At 34.6% G+C, this 16,210-nt stretch overlaps 1 long non-coding RNA gene across 2 annotated transcripts in view; it reads right to left on the bottom strand.

Moving 5' to 3' along the window:
* Nucleotides 1-16,210, bottom strand: part of LOC116216677 — a 203,279-nt gene that overhangs the window by 20,651 nt on the left and 166,418 nt on the right. Inside the window, exons 5-7 of one of the 2 annotated variants that reach the window (XR_004159934.1) lie at nt 14,953-15,074; nt 14,482-14,543; nt 1,814-2,001 (exon numbers count right to left, since the gene is read on the bottom strand). This is a non-coding gene — a long non-coding RNA (uncharacterized LOC116216677). Of the gene's footprint in view, nt 1-1,326; nt 2,002-14,481; nt 14,544-14,952; nt 15,075-16,210 lie in introns of those variants that run through there. The other variant, XR_004159935.1, reaches the window with a different exon arrangement.

Raw genomic sequence — 16,210 nt, 5'->3', positions numbered from 1 at the left:
TTAGTTACTTTTTTAACGTACAAAATTTCTCAGGTTAATCACAGAAGCAGATCTGCAGGGGTATGTACTGCACACCTTCACTTTTGCAGCACGCTGTCTAAATGCTACCAAGATTCATAGAGGCAATTATAGCATTATACCTTCTCTGGCATGACTAAACTTACATTTGATAGGCTGCAAAAAGAAAAACCTGGTAGTTATCTTAAACATATATTTCTTGTTCTGTATAATTATACCAAAGTAATAGTCTGCTTTTTTGATATCTATATGTCACGTGCTTGGCCATGTTGTATATCATTTAAAGGAGACTATAGCAGATATTGGAAGTGAGCAAGAAACCTATAGAAAATTGTGAGTGAATTTCAGTTCCATATGATTGGTTTTTGCTTGAGAGAAATAAATCTCAGCATTGCTGTAAAATGTCGTGGGCATTTATTTCGGCTAGACTGGGCTCTTTTTTTGTGGAGTACTTGTACTGATTTTGATCTGTATTCCACTTCTGAAAGCTCTGAACTCTTGAAGCTTCCTGAGGACTTCCCAACAAGAGTTTACTTTCTAAATGAATTGCCATCAAGATCATTCGGAAAATCTAGACGATGAAAGAACTAAAAATGCCTTACTGCAAATGAAGCAGTGATCATTCTTTCTTTTCTCTGAGGAAGAAATGAAATTCTAATACAGTAGTTCCCTTTGGATGCTCTTTAAAATTTCCTTCAGAAGGCAATAGGATAGTTCTGCCTACACACTACTTTGGTTGGAATTGTTCATGATGATGGAGACAATGACATCTTCAATTCTGCTCAACAGGAATTATCAGTGGAATAGAGCACAGCAACATTTATTCATTTATTTATTATGTTCCATTTTACAGAAATTTTTAGGGTTTTAAAGCTTAAAAAGGCACATCTTTTGCCTATTATGTTTCTTTCAAAGCTACATCCATGAGAAGTAAAAGGAGCTTGAAAATGCTATAAATTCAAAATTTTTCACATACTAATTTTCCCTTCTTTGGATTTTTCATAAAGACAAATTAGGCAGCACATTTCTGTGCCTTAGTTTCCTCAGCTGGAAAAGGAGGGGAAAAAAGATGCTGTGCTAACTCCCACATATATTTGGTGGATAAATGCATTTGAAGAGCTTGTATAGAAATCTTTACATGAGGATATTTACAATAACGATTGCTTTATTTTGCCTGGGCTCTTATCAAAAGAACACAGGGTTAATTCTGGAAGCTAATTCTTGGAGCTATGCTGTTGTATGAATCTAACCTTGGTATTATTCAGTGCTATGTTCTAAAAAACACCACAGTTTTTTTTTTTTTTTTTCTCAAATAGTACTGCACAGTAATTACAATTGCCATAGAGGCAGGAGCTAAGCAATTAAATTCTCCATAGGTGTCGCATGTAATTGTTCCTAGCGAATCAGAAGATTAAACAGGGCAACAATGCACAGCACAAGATAGCCTAAACTTAGTTTTTCCTGCAGAACTGCAAATAGTAGCAAATCAAAAGGCTGTTCTCCTCAATTACCACTGTATGAGGCATCAAGCTAAAAGCAGGCTCACTCTGTAATGTTTTCTATACAACTACAGTATGTACATACAATGCAAGCCTTTATGCACTACCTAATAGACAATATTATACACACAATTATTGCTAACTTTCATTTTACAGGGAGAAATCACTGGTGAGCCTAGGAAATTGGTCTCTTGGCTTCCCCAGCAAGCAATATGTTGACTAAACTAAGGGAACAGTTTTACTTCCTGAAACCAGTAGAGAATATTTATACTTAAACACATTTCTTCACAACTTACAGTATGTTGTATTAGGTGAGAGTCTCTGCACTGGATAGATGGCAGCCTCTGCGAGGTTTGCAAGCTGGAGCTTGTGGAGCACTTCAACAAGTTTACACATTTCCTCTCTCTCTTTATTGGGAAATCAGCCACCCTGCTGATCAGGAGCCCAACTGGGACTTGAACTGAAGTCATCAGAAGTCAAAAAGCTGGAACAATAAAAATGATGTAGGCTATGGGAAGAAATTGACATTCTTGTACTTCATTGTAATGTAGTGGTTTCATCAGTGATTATACATATATATTTTGCTCTGAGCCAAAATAAGTATTGGTGCAAGACAAAATATCTGTCATCTGCTTTTGCCGGGATTTTATAGTCTCAAGTCATTATTTCTTTAATCAGCTTTTCAAGAGCTGTAAGGCAGCAAGCTATCTCAGTAATGAGTTTCTTCCTATTGTAGGTTAACTGCTTGTTGAGATTTCCATTCAGCTGGAGAAACCGTCTTGCTCTCTGACATGTTTTTACTGATTATCAGGGTTACTGGGTGCACTGTGCACTGAATTATAATTGGCAGCTATATATTTTTAGTGAGAAAAATGGGAAGTGCTGCTCATGAAATCCTTGGGAATTCAAGTGCTGTCTATGAGACAAAACTGATTCATAAGATGTAATGATTCACACATCAGAAGAAATTTATAAATCAACTTTCCTATTTATGAAATGCTCACCTGAGGCATAAACAAAGGAAATGAAGTTGCGAAAATCCTCTGAACATACAATTATTCATGTTGTTATAACGAGTATTGTTTTAATTACTGTACAAAGTCACCAGCTGACAAATGGATTTTAACTTTCAGCATATTACTTGCTTTATCTACAAGATGAAATAACTCAATTGTACTAAAAAATAACTATAAAATTGCATTTTATAAGTCTTTCTCTTCGGGATATTAATATAGTAAAAATGCTTAGCTGGATCTTACATTAATAAACTGCAAAGTTGAGAAGCAAGAGAGAGAAAAATGACTGTCAGTAAATTATCTGAAAGATGTGAAGTGAGACAGTGGTATGTAGTATATGTAGTTCAGTGCCAGTAACCACAAAGATGCACAATTTCAAATTCTAAAGTGATAGAAAGAAATACATTGGAGTACATCAAACTTTTATTAATTACAGTCCAATGGGCAATCTCACTCAAGTAGAAAGTATAGGTGCTATCTTTGCCATAGTTATGAAATCTATTAATTCAACTTCTCGAAAAGGCAGGAGTTATAGTGTGAGCCCTCAAACCATCACAGTCAAGCCAGCTGGGGGGAAAAATGAATTCTCTAAAGCAGCAGATATTTGCTGCCAGTTAATTAAAAGGTAATGTCCATAATCTACATTTTCATTAGTAAAAGGCATGTAAAAGGATAAAGAGAATCATTATGGAAAAGAGAATCATCGAGAAATACGGTAGCCAAGGTAACACCGGTTTTTTGTGGAAATGAGATGCATACTTTTTGCAACTATTTTATTAGTGATGACCACTCTACACAAAACATAGCCTTCATTAAATGTATGAGCAAAGAAGTTGCATCTATATTTATTCCACTAGAAATGTTTTAAACACTGCGGAATGAGCCAGCCTGAAGATGAAATGTGACGTAGATTTTTTTCTTTCTAATTTGCATGAGATGATAAGCCACTGTTAATCTACGAATATAGTAGAAAGAGAAGAAATGAAAAATATACTAATAAAGATATTGCTGTAGAACTCTCTCAATGACTCAACATTTCAGTCTATTTTCCTTCAAATATAGCTTGATTTGTAATTGTTTCTACAGTTATTAATAGTGCAATTTTATTACTAAGCTGCTGAAAATTCTGATTTACATCTTGTACAATTAAGTGATGAGTTAAATTCAACCACATATTAGTCTCAATTACTCTAATGCAAAATTGAAGGTGACCTCAATGTGTTTTTGACATTGAGCATACAAAAAGCATTCTGAAAATCAAAATTTTGTATTGTGTCTTGAGAAAAGTGGACCTCAAAAGGCATAGCTTCACTCAAACTTTCACTCTGAAAGCTGATGGTATGACTAAATCCTGTTTCCAGTGAAACTATAACTAATTCTGGATTTACACTATCGTACATTTTAGAAATGTAGCCTGTAGCCATCTGATAAAAAAAGGTAATCCTGCAAATACAGAAAGACTATTTTAGGATGAGAAATAGTCTAACTTGTATGCTGAATAGCTATGTGGGAATTTGCTGCAGTAATTACCCTCCTATCATTAGTGACAAGTAATTGCTATAGCAACCCCACTGCCACCTGTCTCACACACTCTCTCTCTTTCAAACACACACACTCGCACACTCTCTCTCTCTACATATTCATAGTATTGAAACAAAAGCAGAAAAGCTAGTAGCTTAATGTCATTTATTGAATCACTGTTTTTTCTAATCAACAAAATATAACCTCCTCCTCCCTTGCCAACTCCTCATAAATATTTATTAAAAATAAAATGTTTGTGTTGTAGAAAATAGGGCTGTTCAACCAAAGTATCTCGATTCAGCATTAATTCTCTGAGGAAGAGAAAATAGAACTCTCACAGCTTGAGTTCTTTTTTACTTTATTGCTTACGCTGGGCCTGAGACTGATTTCACAGGTACGGATGTGAAGTCTAACAAAGACAACCATATAATATATGTAAAACTGATTTAGTATTCACAGTCAGGGCCACTGAAATTAGTTCTCTTTCTTTTAGACTCATCTAAAAGACCATGTAAATCTGTTTTTTGCAGCATTCTGTCAGCACCAGACATCACATGCATGCACTTACAATTTGTACCAAATAATTTAATCTCTTAAGCAGTGGGTGGGGACTGAAGAAGAGATAGCAAGGTTTCCCCATAGCATCATCTCACCCTGGTTCCAGTCCTCTGTTTTGCTACTGCTCTTGGCAATATCAATGGAACCTGATTTTGAAACCTTTAAATAATCTACACAATATCAGTTTGTTGTGTTTGAGAATACTAGATATTTTCTGTACCCTATTTTTGGTCAGTGAAAGAAGAGGTGAGGACTGCTGCTGATCCTTCTCCTCCATACCATCCAAAACTCCAGTCTTGCACCCTCAGTTACAAGCGCTCTCCATAGCGGGATGCTCCTGTTACATCAGCACTGGACATAAAATGGGCTAAGAGCTTTATCTCCACTAGATGTCCCCAGCATACCAATAAACAGAGTTTAGATGTACAAAATTTACAGATCTCTCTCTAACCTTATCACTCAGCATGAACAAATGTGAAGATGAGATAAAACAGCATTTTAAATACGAAAGAACTGTAAGGAAATGCAAGAACAGCATGCCTTGACATAAGCCATTTGCATCCCACATGCTTATTCCACATCTTGTGATCAAAGGAGATTATTCTTATTTCATTCTTAATATACATGTTTTGTTTTGTTTTGTTTCTAATTGAGGACATATATTTTCTCATTTTGTTCACTCATTTTGTTGTTAACACTGCTGAAGAAGAGAATGGAAATCTCTACAAAATTGCAGTGGCATTCTTTATTTTTTTGGATGAACAAATCATATGAAATACTATTTCAGATAAGATCTTGATTGGAAAAGTAAATCTATGCTATTTATTTGTGGAAATGAACCTTACCATTTTCAGATTTTTGCTAAATAGAAAATAGACTTTAAAAATATCAGATCAATGTAGGAGTCTTAATTTTAAGATTATGTTACAAACTTTTAAGAAGGGCACTGTAAGGCGTGTGCCCCCTAACTCCACAGACCAACCCACAGATATCTGCTAGCAATCAGAATGTTTTGTCTATTTTGTTTAGAAACAAACAAGAGGAAAACTGTTTGCAGTCATCTTAGCTTTTAGAGTGGAATGGTTGGCTCGTCTTGTGAAGTATAGGCAGCTTTCAAGAAGGAAATTCATGTATTATCCCTTATACTATTCGTCTCATCTATATCTGATTAAATTATTCATTCTTCCTATCTCAAGACAATATGGCCTGTCAAAATACAGGTTTGCAAGCAGAAAGTAGTATTCACTTTGCAGACACTTGCAGTTGTCCTGCGCTAGATCTTTAAGTAGTATACATTAATCATAGAAATCTGTCAGTAAATTAAGTCCTATATTTTGTCATCTGTGTGTCTTGAATTATTTCACGTATTTGAGAATTACATGGCTACTTATATTGTAATTTAAAAATTTGTACCCTTTAAAAGTTGGGAATAATTTAGAGATAAATGAATAACAACAAAAAAGAAAATATGAAACTTAACATGCGGTCTCAAAAACTTTAGAGTTAGAGTTATAATGCTAAAATTTTAGTAATGTAAATTGTTACATGGCATACTGATATCCTGTAAGAATTTTTTCTTTTCATCAGAGTATCAATAACGTCATCAAGATTTAAAAAATAGGTTACTGAAATTCACCCCCTTTTTTAATATATTATGTGATGTTATTTATCAGTTTTACACAATCTGTTCACTGAATATCAATACAAAGAAGTAAAAACGTTAAATGTGCTGAAAATCATGTGTCATAAAACAGAATCTTAACATTAGAATACATTAGAATACATTAAAATAAAGCTCATATTATATCACATTGCTATCAGAGCAACCTTGTATTCTTTACATTTCAGTTTCATCAGCCTACAGACAGGAAATAAATAGGTTTTCTACTTATTTTGCTCTACTCTCCTTCCAATCATCTCCTTTCTACCAATGATAAATCAGAACCTAATCTTAACAAATGCACATTGTTTTAAAATCATTTGATGTTCATTTCACCCTTGCAGCAATTTATTAACTTAAGATGAAAAGGAGATAAAGAGTGTGTTTAAATATCCATCAGAAATAATACTGTGATATGAATGAGTTGTAAGAGCACCCTACCACTGCATTCTTCACATTGTCAGTACATTCAGCCATTGCTCAATGCTATGACACACTAAGAACTTCTTGTGACACTGCTCCATGATAAGTTGAGACTGTTTAATTTTTAATGAAAAATATCTGTCTTCTTACGGATTCAGACTCCTATCTGGAGTCCCTCAGAAAAACAAATTCCAGAGATTTTCCTGAAACTTACTTGAACAATTCATTCCATTATTTCTGTGCTCAACTCAGTAATGAAGATACATTTATAAAATTTACCTCCAGAACATCAATGCACAACTAAAGACAAAAATATGTGACAGTGAGCATTAAAATCCAGTAACTGGTCAAGAGTCAACTATTTAATAGCACATGAACTTGTTATTTTTCCCCGTCCAACTTAAAAGCATGACCTCTTCCTGATTGCACAACTCCTCCCAGAGGAAGTGGCAGGAGTTTCCTCAGGTTTATTCTAGGAGATAGTACTCTCATATCATCAATCGATGCTTGCAAGAAAACTGACAACAGTGGTTCCTCATTTGTTGACAGAAGAAGTATTTGCAGCTTTTAAGTCCATGGGCAGAAAGGGTGGTTATTTCTCTAACGTAATAGAAATAACAGAAGAAAATACCCAGCTCACACCTGACTGTGGGTTCTGCAGACCTAAGGATCATTCTATTAAAGTCAAAGCCCATTAACAGTGTGTAAACAACATCTTAGACACTGACTGTTCATGTTGAATATATTTTTAAATGTTTTCAGTTTTCATTCAAGGCAGAAATGTCAACACTTTTGCCAGACAGTAAAGGGCAGACATTAAAGGGTGCTACAATCTTGAGGCTGCCATCTGGTATGTTTGAGTGCCAGTCCTGATGGAAAGGAGAGGTGATACTTAAGAAGGATGCAAAAGGATAGGCAGTGGGAGGGATTGAAGGGGGAGAGGCTTTGTCAGGAATTTCTGTTGCTCTTTCACATTAACTTTTCACTAAAATCTTGCACATAGATGATAATTTTTTATTTTTTTGTTCGGGAGATCAAAACTGCTGACCTCTCAAAATCTGCTTGTTATCTTATGAAATCTCAGTGCCTTATACATGTGATTCAAATACAAATAAAGGATTCATGGCATTTGTAACATCTTCTACAGAAGGCATATTGATGGAGATTCATGAGTCACAAACAAATTGCACATGTGAAAGCAAACTGTATTGGAACACATTGCACTTCCATCCAGAGGCTGCTTTATGAAGCTAAATACTGTGGCTTACTATGGCATTCTTATGGAGGAAAATCATATTTTAAATGGTGGTGGACTGTATTCTCTGACACAAATGGATGAGGAAAGTTCTTTCCTTTTCCTCTGTTGCCAAAATACAGGAGAAGTATCACCATCCCAGCAGCATGGAAAAGGTTTGAGAATCCTGGAGAATGCAGATTGTGTTCTTTCCTCACCCCTGTACTTATGCTTATAGCATGTTCCAAAGTCATGCTCAGGTAAGCAGGGATGGGGAAGTCAGAATATATTTTATCTTTTCTGTTAAATATTAGTGGTTGTATTTCCCTTTATGGCCAACCACTTTCATCCTTAAAACATCAAATGTACGTTTACATCCAGAGAGAGTTGGTGAGCTTCTGAAGTTCTAGCTGTGATGACAGATACTTGGAATAATTTTGCCCAAAACTTGGGAATTATTTGCCAGATACTAACCATTTATTCCCCTAATGAAAGCAGATAGATACCTAAAGGCTAACCGCTTTCTAGAAAGAGTTGTCCCTTACAGTATGGTAAATCAAAGTTCAGAATAAATTGTACTTCAGTAGATTAAGATACTTAACTGGATACTAGTATATTTACTGTTATAGCTGAAAGAAAAGAATAAATATGAAAAGCATTAGACCAAGAAGTGAGATGTATAAATCAGATCAAAATCAACAGGCTACTTAGTGCTGCAAACTCAACCACTACAGACAGAGGTTTCCATTTGATTTTTACCTCAAAAACTGAGTTTAAATATCTTTCAAGATAGATCATTTGAAAAATGATGCAAAATTAACTGGTAAGCTAGTTACAATCTGCAGATTATTTCCATCACTTTGCAGACTGATCATATTTTTAAAGTGAAAATCTGGGGTGTTGTGTTCAGGGGTTCTCAGGGAAACATTCTGGCACTGGGAAAAGGAAACTGCCCAGGAATTTAAAGAAAAAAAAGGCCACTCTTCATCTCACTTTCACTGCTAAAATAGAAAACTGGGACAGTTTGTAGTAAGGACAAGTTGGGATAAATTTCCATCACTGTATCACCTCTTCTGTGTCTCCACTCCCAATCTCATTCATTCACATCTAGCTCAAGTCTTGCCCTCTTGTGTCAACACACATGTAAACAATGTCAGTTTTGACAACACAACTCAAACATTCTTAACTCAGTCTCCTGTGATTTTCCAGTCATTAGCCTAAGGATCTCTAACAGAAATTAAGCTCTCACTTCAGAAATACATCCCCATTTCACAATATGATTTTTTTCTTCCTCTTTTTCAATCATTTTGCTCTCAGGACCAACACTTCCATCACTTGTCACTTTGAGCTCAGCATACTATTTTTTTCTGTCTTTTCCTATGTCCTTTTCCACGATCAAAGCCTTTCCTTTGGCTTCTAAACTTATTTTCCTTTATTATTAAGTCCGTAACTCACCATACCTCTACATCTTACATATGCACACCCACTGTCTTTTACTCCCTCTTACTGACTGAAAAGGCTGAACATATGGCTATAAAGGCAATAATGATTTTTCTGTACAGGGAGGTTACCTATATGAGTTACAGATTTTATCTTTCTCCCCAACTTTCTACTAAATTGTTGTAATATGTTTCACAGATTTCACAGAATTGATGATTCTGAGATTCACAGGAAGAAGAGTATACACATTACTACCAAATTTTAATGTATTCTCAAGGAAGAGATAGTAAGCATTAACAAAAGAATTATCTTCCAGGAAAACTGACTAGAGTGGTAATAGAATAGGAATGCCAAGTTTTCTCCAGCTGCACCTTGGAAAATGTATTAAACTTGAGAAGAAAGTAACTGGCAACCCACCACAGAAACATCATCAATTTATAAGTGGTCTTATACAATAAATGCTCAAAAGTTAGATTTTCAGGGAGTACATGATATTCAACAAAACATGATGTTTGACATAATTTTCAACAAAACTGCAGAAAACTTTGATTAATTGTCAGAACACGAACACAGTCTCTTCAGTGCAGTACAGTCTATTCAGTCACCAACAGTGCAAAATCTGAATGCCTTGGAATTCAGCAGAAATAAAAATCCACTGACTTTTATAAGGTTTTACATCTCCACAGTGTCAGCATCCAGAGTAGAAAATGCAGACTTTAAAATTTAAATTTGAACAATAGATGAAGAGCTGCAAAATCAGGGAATTGAAGTCTCAATCAAAATCATGGTAACTTTTATCCTACAAGTTTTTAATCTGCTCCTTTTAATATTTGATATTAGTTTACAGGTTATCTTATTTGGAAAGTACTTCATTTAATTTGCATTCAATTTAATATAGTAGTTGTTCTAAAAGTAGGTTGCAGGTTGATAAATGCTGATAAATATTTATTCCAACTGTGTTATTGTGGTTTAAACATTTAGCAGGAAGGACTTTTAGGAAATTCAAGAAGGAAATAAAATGTAGAAATAAAAATAAGCTAATCCAAATACAGGCATGTTAGTATGAGGAAGTTGTGGAGTCTCCATTTGTGGGCATAATCAACACAAGGCTGGATACCTGGAAAACCTGCTCTAGCTTGAGCAAGGAGTAGGACTTGACATCCCTTTCCACATCAACTATTCTGAGATTCAGTGATCCCAGCTAATTCTTTCTACATTGTTGCTGACCTGAACAGGAAATCTTTGATGTGTTCCTTATTATCTTGGTCTCAACATATGTTCTTGCATGGGGCTGTTTGTAACTTACTGAAAATGATGAAGACACTGCATTTCCAGCAGAAATAGGCAAGGAAATTAACTTCTCAGATGGTATAACGAAAGGATTGTCTCTCTGTGCCCATCTGAAATTTCATTTAATCAGCTAAGGTTTACAGTCAGTTTAAAATTACAGTAATCAATTCCTTTATTGGCTTTTTGCAAGTGAAAATAATATTGGAAGCGTTGATGACATTTTTGATTTTCCATTACACATAAATACTTTGGTGGAATAGAAGCTATGTGAATCTGGGCCTTTGACTATACCTATGTAAAGCTATATCAAAACAAAGAAAAAAATATATGCTAAAACCATGTGGTGATTAAGAAGTCAAGAAGTTGTAAAATAATTTTGTAAGTATTAAGGAAGACTATACAAGAAATCAAAGCTTTGAAAGAAATTAAATTGGTCAAATATTCATGAGTAGCTAGGGAACAATGATTTCACTAATTTGAAAGAGTTTGGGCCTGATTTTTCAGAGCACTTAAAATAACAAGCATAGATCCAACTCATTTCAGTCACAGCTGTGATCATTTGGCAGTTCTATGTATCTGCCAAAGATGACTCAAATAGGTACCCAGAAATGTGGCCATTTTTAGCTGCCATTAGCAGCCATATGGCAAAATTTTGGTTTAAGCGACTCCATTACCATCACATTAGAATTTTGTGGTAGATTCAGTTCACACTGTCACAATTCAGTCACTCATCCTTCACCTACCAGTTCCATGCTCCTACAGACTTTCCGAGTTGCACGATGGATAAATCAGTTTTCTTTTGATAATTTATTCTCTTTCATAGTTTATCCTTGATATACTCCCAGAACAGAGTGTAATGTATTTAATTAGGCAAAATGTGAAGAAATTCTACCATGAGCAGGTAAATAGGGACTATAACCTAAAACTTACACATCAGGGCTGAACTGACTGCTGAATCAATCTCATTTCTTGGATTTCCCAGGTTTTTGGGTTTTTTTTTCGGATTTTTTTTCCGTTTTCTTTTCCTAAGTTTCTAGCTAAGAAAATTATCATCCTTGCATATTACCACCAGTACAGAAATTCAACTGATGCTATAGCCATTGTCACAGCACGCTTTTCAGATATTTTTTTCATAGCAGAATAATTCTGGAACAATAAAAAAGGAAATAGTATACTTATGTCAGTGAATTGCTACTAGTGAGTTTGTGGTCTTAGCAGACTTGTATGCAGTTTGTCACTGACATTCCTGAACTTCTTTTGGTGTTGAGCTGGTCTCTGTAAAAACAAGTGCATCATACCATTCGGGCCTACTAGCTGATGGGTGGAGATGAAGCATGCCTAGCACTCACAGTGCCCTGCACTGTGAAGCTGATGTGTGCCTAGTGTTCAGGAAATTATATTGCCTAATTCTAAAAAGTTCTTCCTAAGATCTAGAATGTGATATTAATTAGTACAAGATAAACTGTAATACCTAGAGCAGGCAGATTCAATCTACAGAATGTGGCCCAGCAGAGCTTGCAGTGTTGCCTGCCCCTCGCCCCACAGCATCATGGAGGCAGCTCTGCCCTACTGAGTAGCCTGGCCTAGCCCTGGGTGCATAGCCATCGCTCAGCAACATCCAAAAAGCGGCCTGCAGTTGGCACTGTAAGGAATCAGGACTCGGGGAGAGCACAGAGCAGTGCCAACTCAAATTATGACAAATAATGTATGCATTTTGAAACTCTGGCTAAATAAAATCCTGTAAACAGTGAAAAATATGCGGCATGGCTTTCTGGTTTGTTAAAGGAATTTGAATAGGGTTCAAGATTGCTGAAAAAAATCATCAGGTTTTTTTGTATATTTGCAACTCCATTTTCATTTGACATACTTACATGACCTGCAGATTTTCAGATGGAGCTGAAAGGAAAAATTGATTGTAACTCTTTACTAGAGTTTTGTAAGATCTATCTTACCAGAGAAAAATATCCCTTGCTTCAGATTCATGTCTTATTTACGCCAGCACTTTTTGTAGTACATACATTTATGAACAACTATTTTCAAGGATTTTGAAAATAGGTCCTCCCTCCTTACTTTTCCTTCTTCAAGGAAGAGTAAAATTTCATCAAAAATCTCTGAGCATTGAGAATTACAGCCACTTCTGTTGAACTGGAATGATCTATTAGTTTCACAAAAACAAGGTCAAATATTTCACTAGTTTTATGGTGTTTTTTGTTTGTTTGTTTTTCTCTCTCTTTTTTAATACTTTAGTACAAAAAAAAAAGAATTTTTTGCTTACATACATTAACCATATCATTTATTTTATATGTAGCCCAAGACAATTCCTCCTCACTCAGGAAGTGGCCCAGGAAAGCCAATAAGTTGAACACGTGATCTACAGGTTCATAATCTGACTGTATCTAACTGGACAAAATTTAGATTTCTGTTCCAAAGCATTTATGAGCTAATAATTTCACATTACACCTGTGAGATTTTTATAATGTTAACAAATATTTTAAAAGTTCTTATCGTCCAACTTCTGACATGAGAATTTCAGTTCAGATTTTAAAAATTTAGCAAATTTAAATGCAAATCAAAACTGAATATTAAAAGGACAGCAATAAGCCTATATATCTTCTAAAATTACTGTATTTTATGTGTAGGAGCACGTGTGAAAATGATCATATAAAATTACTGCTTTTTTGTTAGTCTACTTCTTACTCACTTTTTTAATGTGTGTGTATGTATGTGACTCCATATTGTCAAGGAACTACTCTTGCATAAGTAATTCAATAAAATATTAAAGGAAAGATTGAGAAACCTTTTAGTTTTCTATATGGAATAGATACATATTCTCAAGCAGAAAAACATGACTTTCTCAAATGATGAGTAAATCAAAGACTGGTGAAGAAGTTTGGTATTGTTGTGTTTCATTATATTAATAATATTTTATAATTTATGGTAGTGATGCATAACCTTTCATGCATGTTTACAAAGTAATGATATAATTGTTCATGCATAAATGATAATTAAATGTCTTGATGTTTACAATTAGATGTAATAACATAAAGATGGTCTGAACATTTGCCAATGTATCCTCTATCTGGATCTTTTAAAAATAATATACAGTAGCAACTAATTAGGTGACTAATCTTTATGGCAATTTACAAATGGTCTGTACAGTACACATACAAGCAGATATACATAAACACATTAACATTCTTACCTTTCTAAACATAATTAGTCGGATAAAGTCAGTGCCTTACTTCTGTTTAAGGCATACTATTTTTACAGAACACCTGACTAGATTTAAATTGAAATATAATGTAAATAACTGTGAAATACTTTATAGTATATTTTAAATTATTTGACCTTACAAAAATTTTCTTAGCACTGTGATTTGTATGTACATCTTAGACTAGCAGCATGAATCAATCAACTCCTGTAGAGGAATGACAAAAAAGGTCATTTGTATGTCTGACATAGAATTTACATAAGAATAGATGGTTTTTTTTGTATTTCAATAAAGAGAAAGGTGTTTCTTTTTCTCTGAGACAGAAAACTTTGAAAGATTTTTTCTTGTAGTGACATTATAAAGAACAAAATGCTGTAAGTACTGTTGCTTCAGAAAAATGTACAACACAATTTTTAACCATTGCAATTAATCACAATTTCATTACAGAAAAGGGATAAATCATAGGCTATTTAAGTATCTACAAAAGAATACTAATATATTTCTCTTTTCAAATGCTCTTTTTGCAAAAGCTTGGTTTAAGTTTTCAAGGGTTGGAGATTAACGTGGCTGCTGCACATTTCTGAACAAACAAACAGTTTATTAAAACTGACCTGTAGGAAACTTGAACACAGCAGGAACTTAATAACCTTTGTTCATTGCAGCTTTACAGAACCTAGAAAAGGGGACAGTGCGTAAGTACTGCTTAATACATTTGATATGTTACAGTTGTAAAACTGTAACCATGAGCAGCTAATCTAATTTAAAAAAAAATCAGAAGTGATTATTAAGCTTCAAGGGAGCTGTGAACAAGTGTTAGTGATTGAAGAATAGGTGGGACTTCCATTCAAACAGTCAAATTAAGTGATCAGTCCCTATTTAGGAGCCTCTGCAATATATTTTATGCCCCAGGGAATCTAAATCCAACCAAGAGCTATGGCCTGTGGTTGTTCTGCCTACATTTGCAACAGCTTGAGGTATGCCATCTCACATGGCTTAGGGAAATTGCTGCCAGCATAAACCAAATAATTCCCTCCCTCTTGCCCTCAAGAATAGCTGGAAAGTGTAATCTCTCATTATCAAACCTTCTGCTTTATTCTGTCCTGTTATAGCTCAGTGTCATAGGCCTTGTTCACAGTCATTTCATCTTATTTTTTTTAATGTGACAGAACTGCATTCAGCAATCATAAGCTTGACAGATACATATCTGTAAAAGAAAAAATATGAAGGGTAAATAGGTAAGGATTTCATTCAAGTTTAATACAAAGATATGTACATTTTTGCCCACGTATGTTCACACATCTCATCTGAACAGAGAAAATATTATGATATAACTTTGTATATTCTTCTTTAGAGTAATAAAGGTGGCATCTTTCTTGAAATTTCCTTGTATTTAGTAGCCATTCTCTTAATTCTAATAATTTCTTCAAACATATTCTTTTCACTAGCTTCAAATTTAATCAGTAAGATCAGACCTTGAATTTCAGCTCTGTCAGGAACATTGTATCTGTAGCTAAGTCTGCTGTAAACTAATAAATGAGTAACCTTTTTCTACTGTCATATACCAACCCAAAAGCATTATTTTATTGTTCATTGTTCATACTGAAAATCTAGCATATATTTACCCAGATAAGGACTTCCAGTTGTAATTACTCAACCTTATTCAAATTACTTCACCTAAATCTAATTAGCAACAGGAATGCCTTGGTGCACCAATCTCACTAGATCTCAGTAACCTGAAAACATTAGGCTTCACACCTTTTCTTCTCCTGTTACATAATCCTGAAAACGCTAGAATGATACAGGAGAACTGAGTTCATGAAGCTTCATAATATTAGTACTGAACTGGAAAGGATGGAGTGATGAAACAGAATAGCAAAGCTTCTCTACAGAAAATCTGAGAAATGTTTGGGAATGTTATATATTTACACATGCTAAGAAATATGCTCAATTTATGGCTATTAGAACTGAGTGATGTTAAGCTAAGCTTTCACAATTACTTAAACTGACAAAGCAAGTCTACTAAGAGTTGAAAGCCCTACGACTGCAAAATGTCTTCAGCAGATCTCTTCCTTCTTGATCTGTAGGAATATTCTATGTTAGTCTAATAAGTAAGAACAAGATCTTTCTTTCTGTGTAGCAAGGGAAAAGAGAGAGGATATGTTCCAATATCATAAAGCAGCTGTGTTACAAAAGACAGAACCAAAATACTGAAGCTGAAAAAATCTGGAAAAAGTACCGTGCTCTATGCTTTTTAGCAACTCACTTTTCTGAGAGCATTCATATATCCATACCCTAATGGTTGGACATAAGACAATGTACAGTTTTTTGTTTTTTTTTTTG

The sequence above is a fragment of the Meleagris gallopavo genome, chromosome 5, assembly GCF_000146605.3.
Source record: "Meleagris gallopavo isolate NT-WF06-2002-E0010 breed Aviagen turkey brand Nicholas breeding stock chromosome 5, Turkey_5.1, whole genome shotgun sequence".
NCBI classification, from domain to species: domain Eukaryota; kingdom Metazoa; phylum Chordata; class Aves; order Galliformes; family Phasianidae; genus Meleagris; species Meleagris gallopavo.
This window is presented reverse-complemented; position numbering and strand designations above follow the sequence as displayed.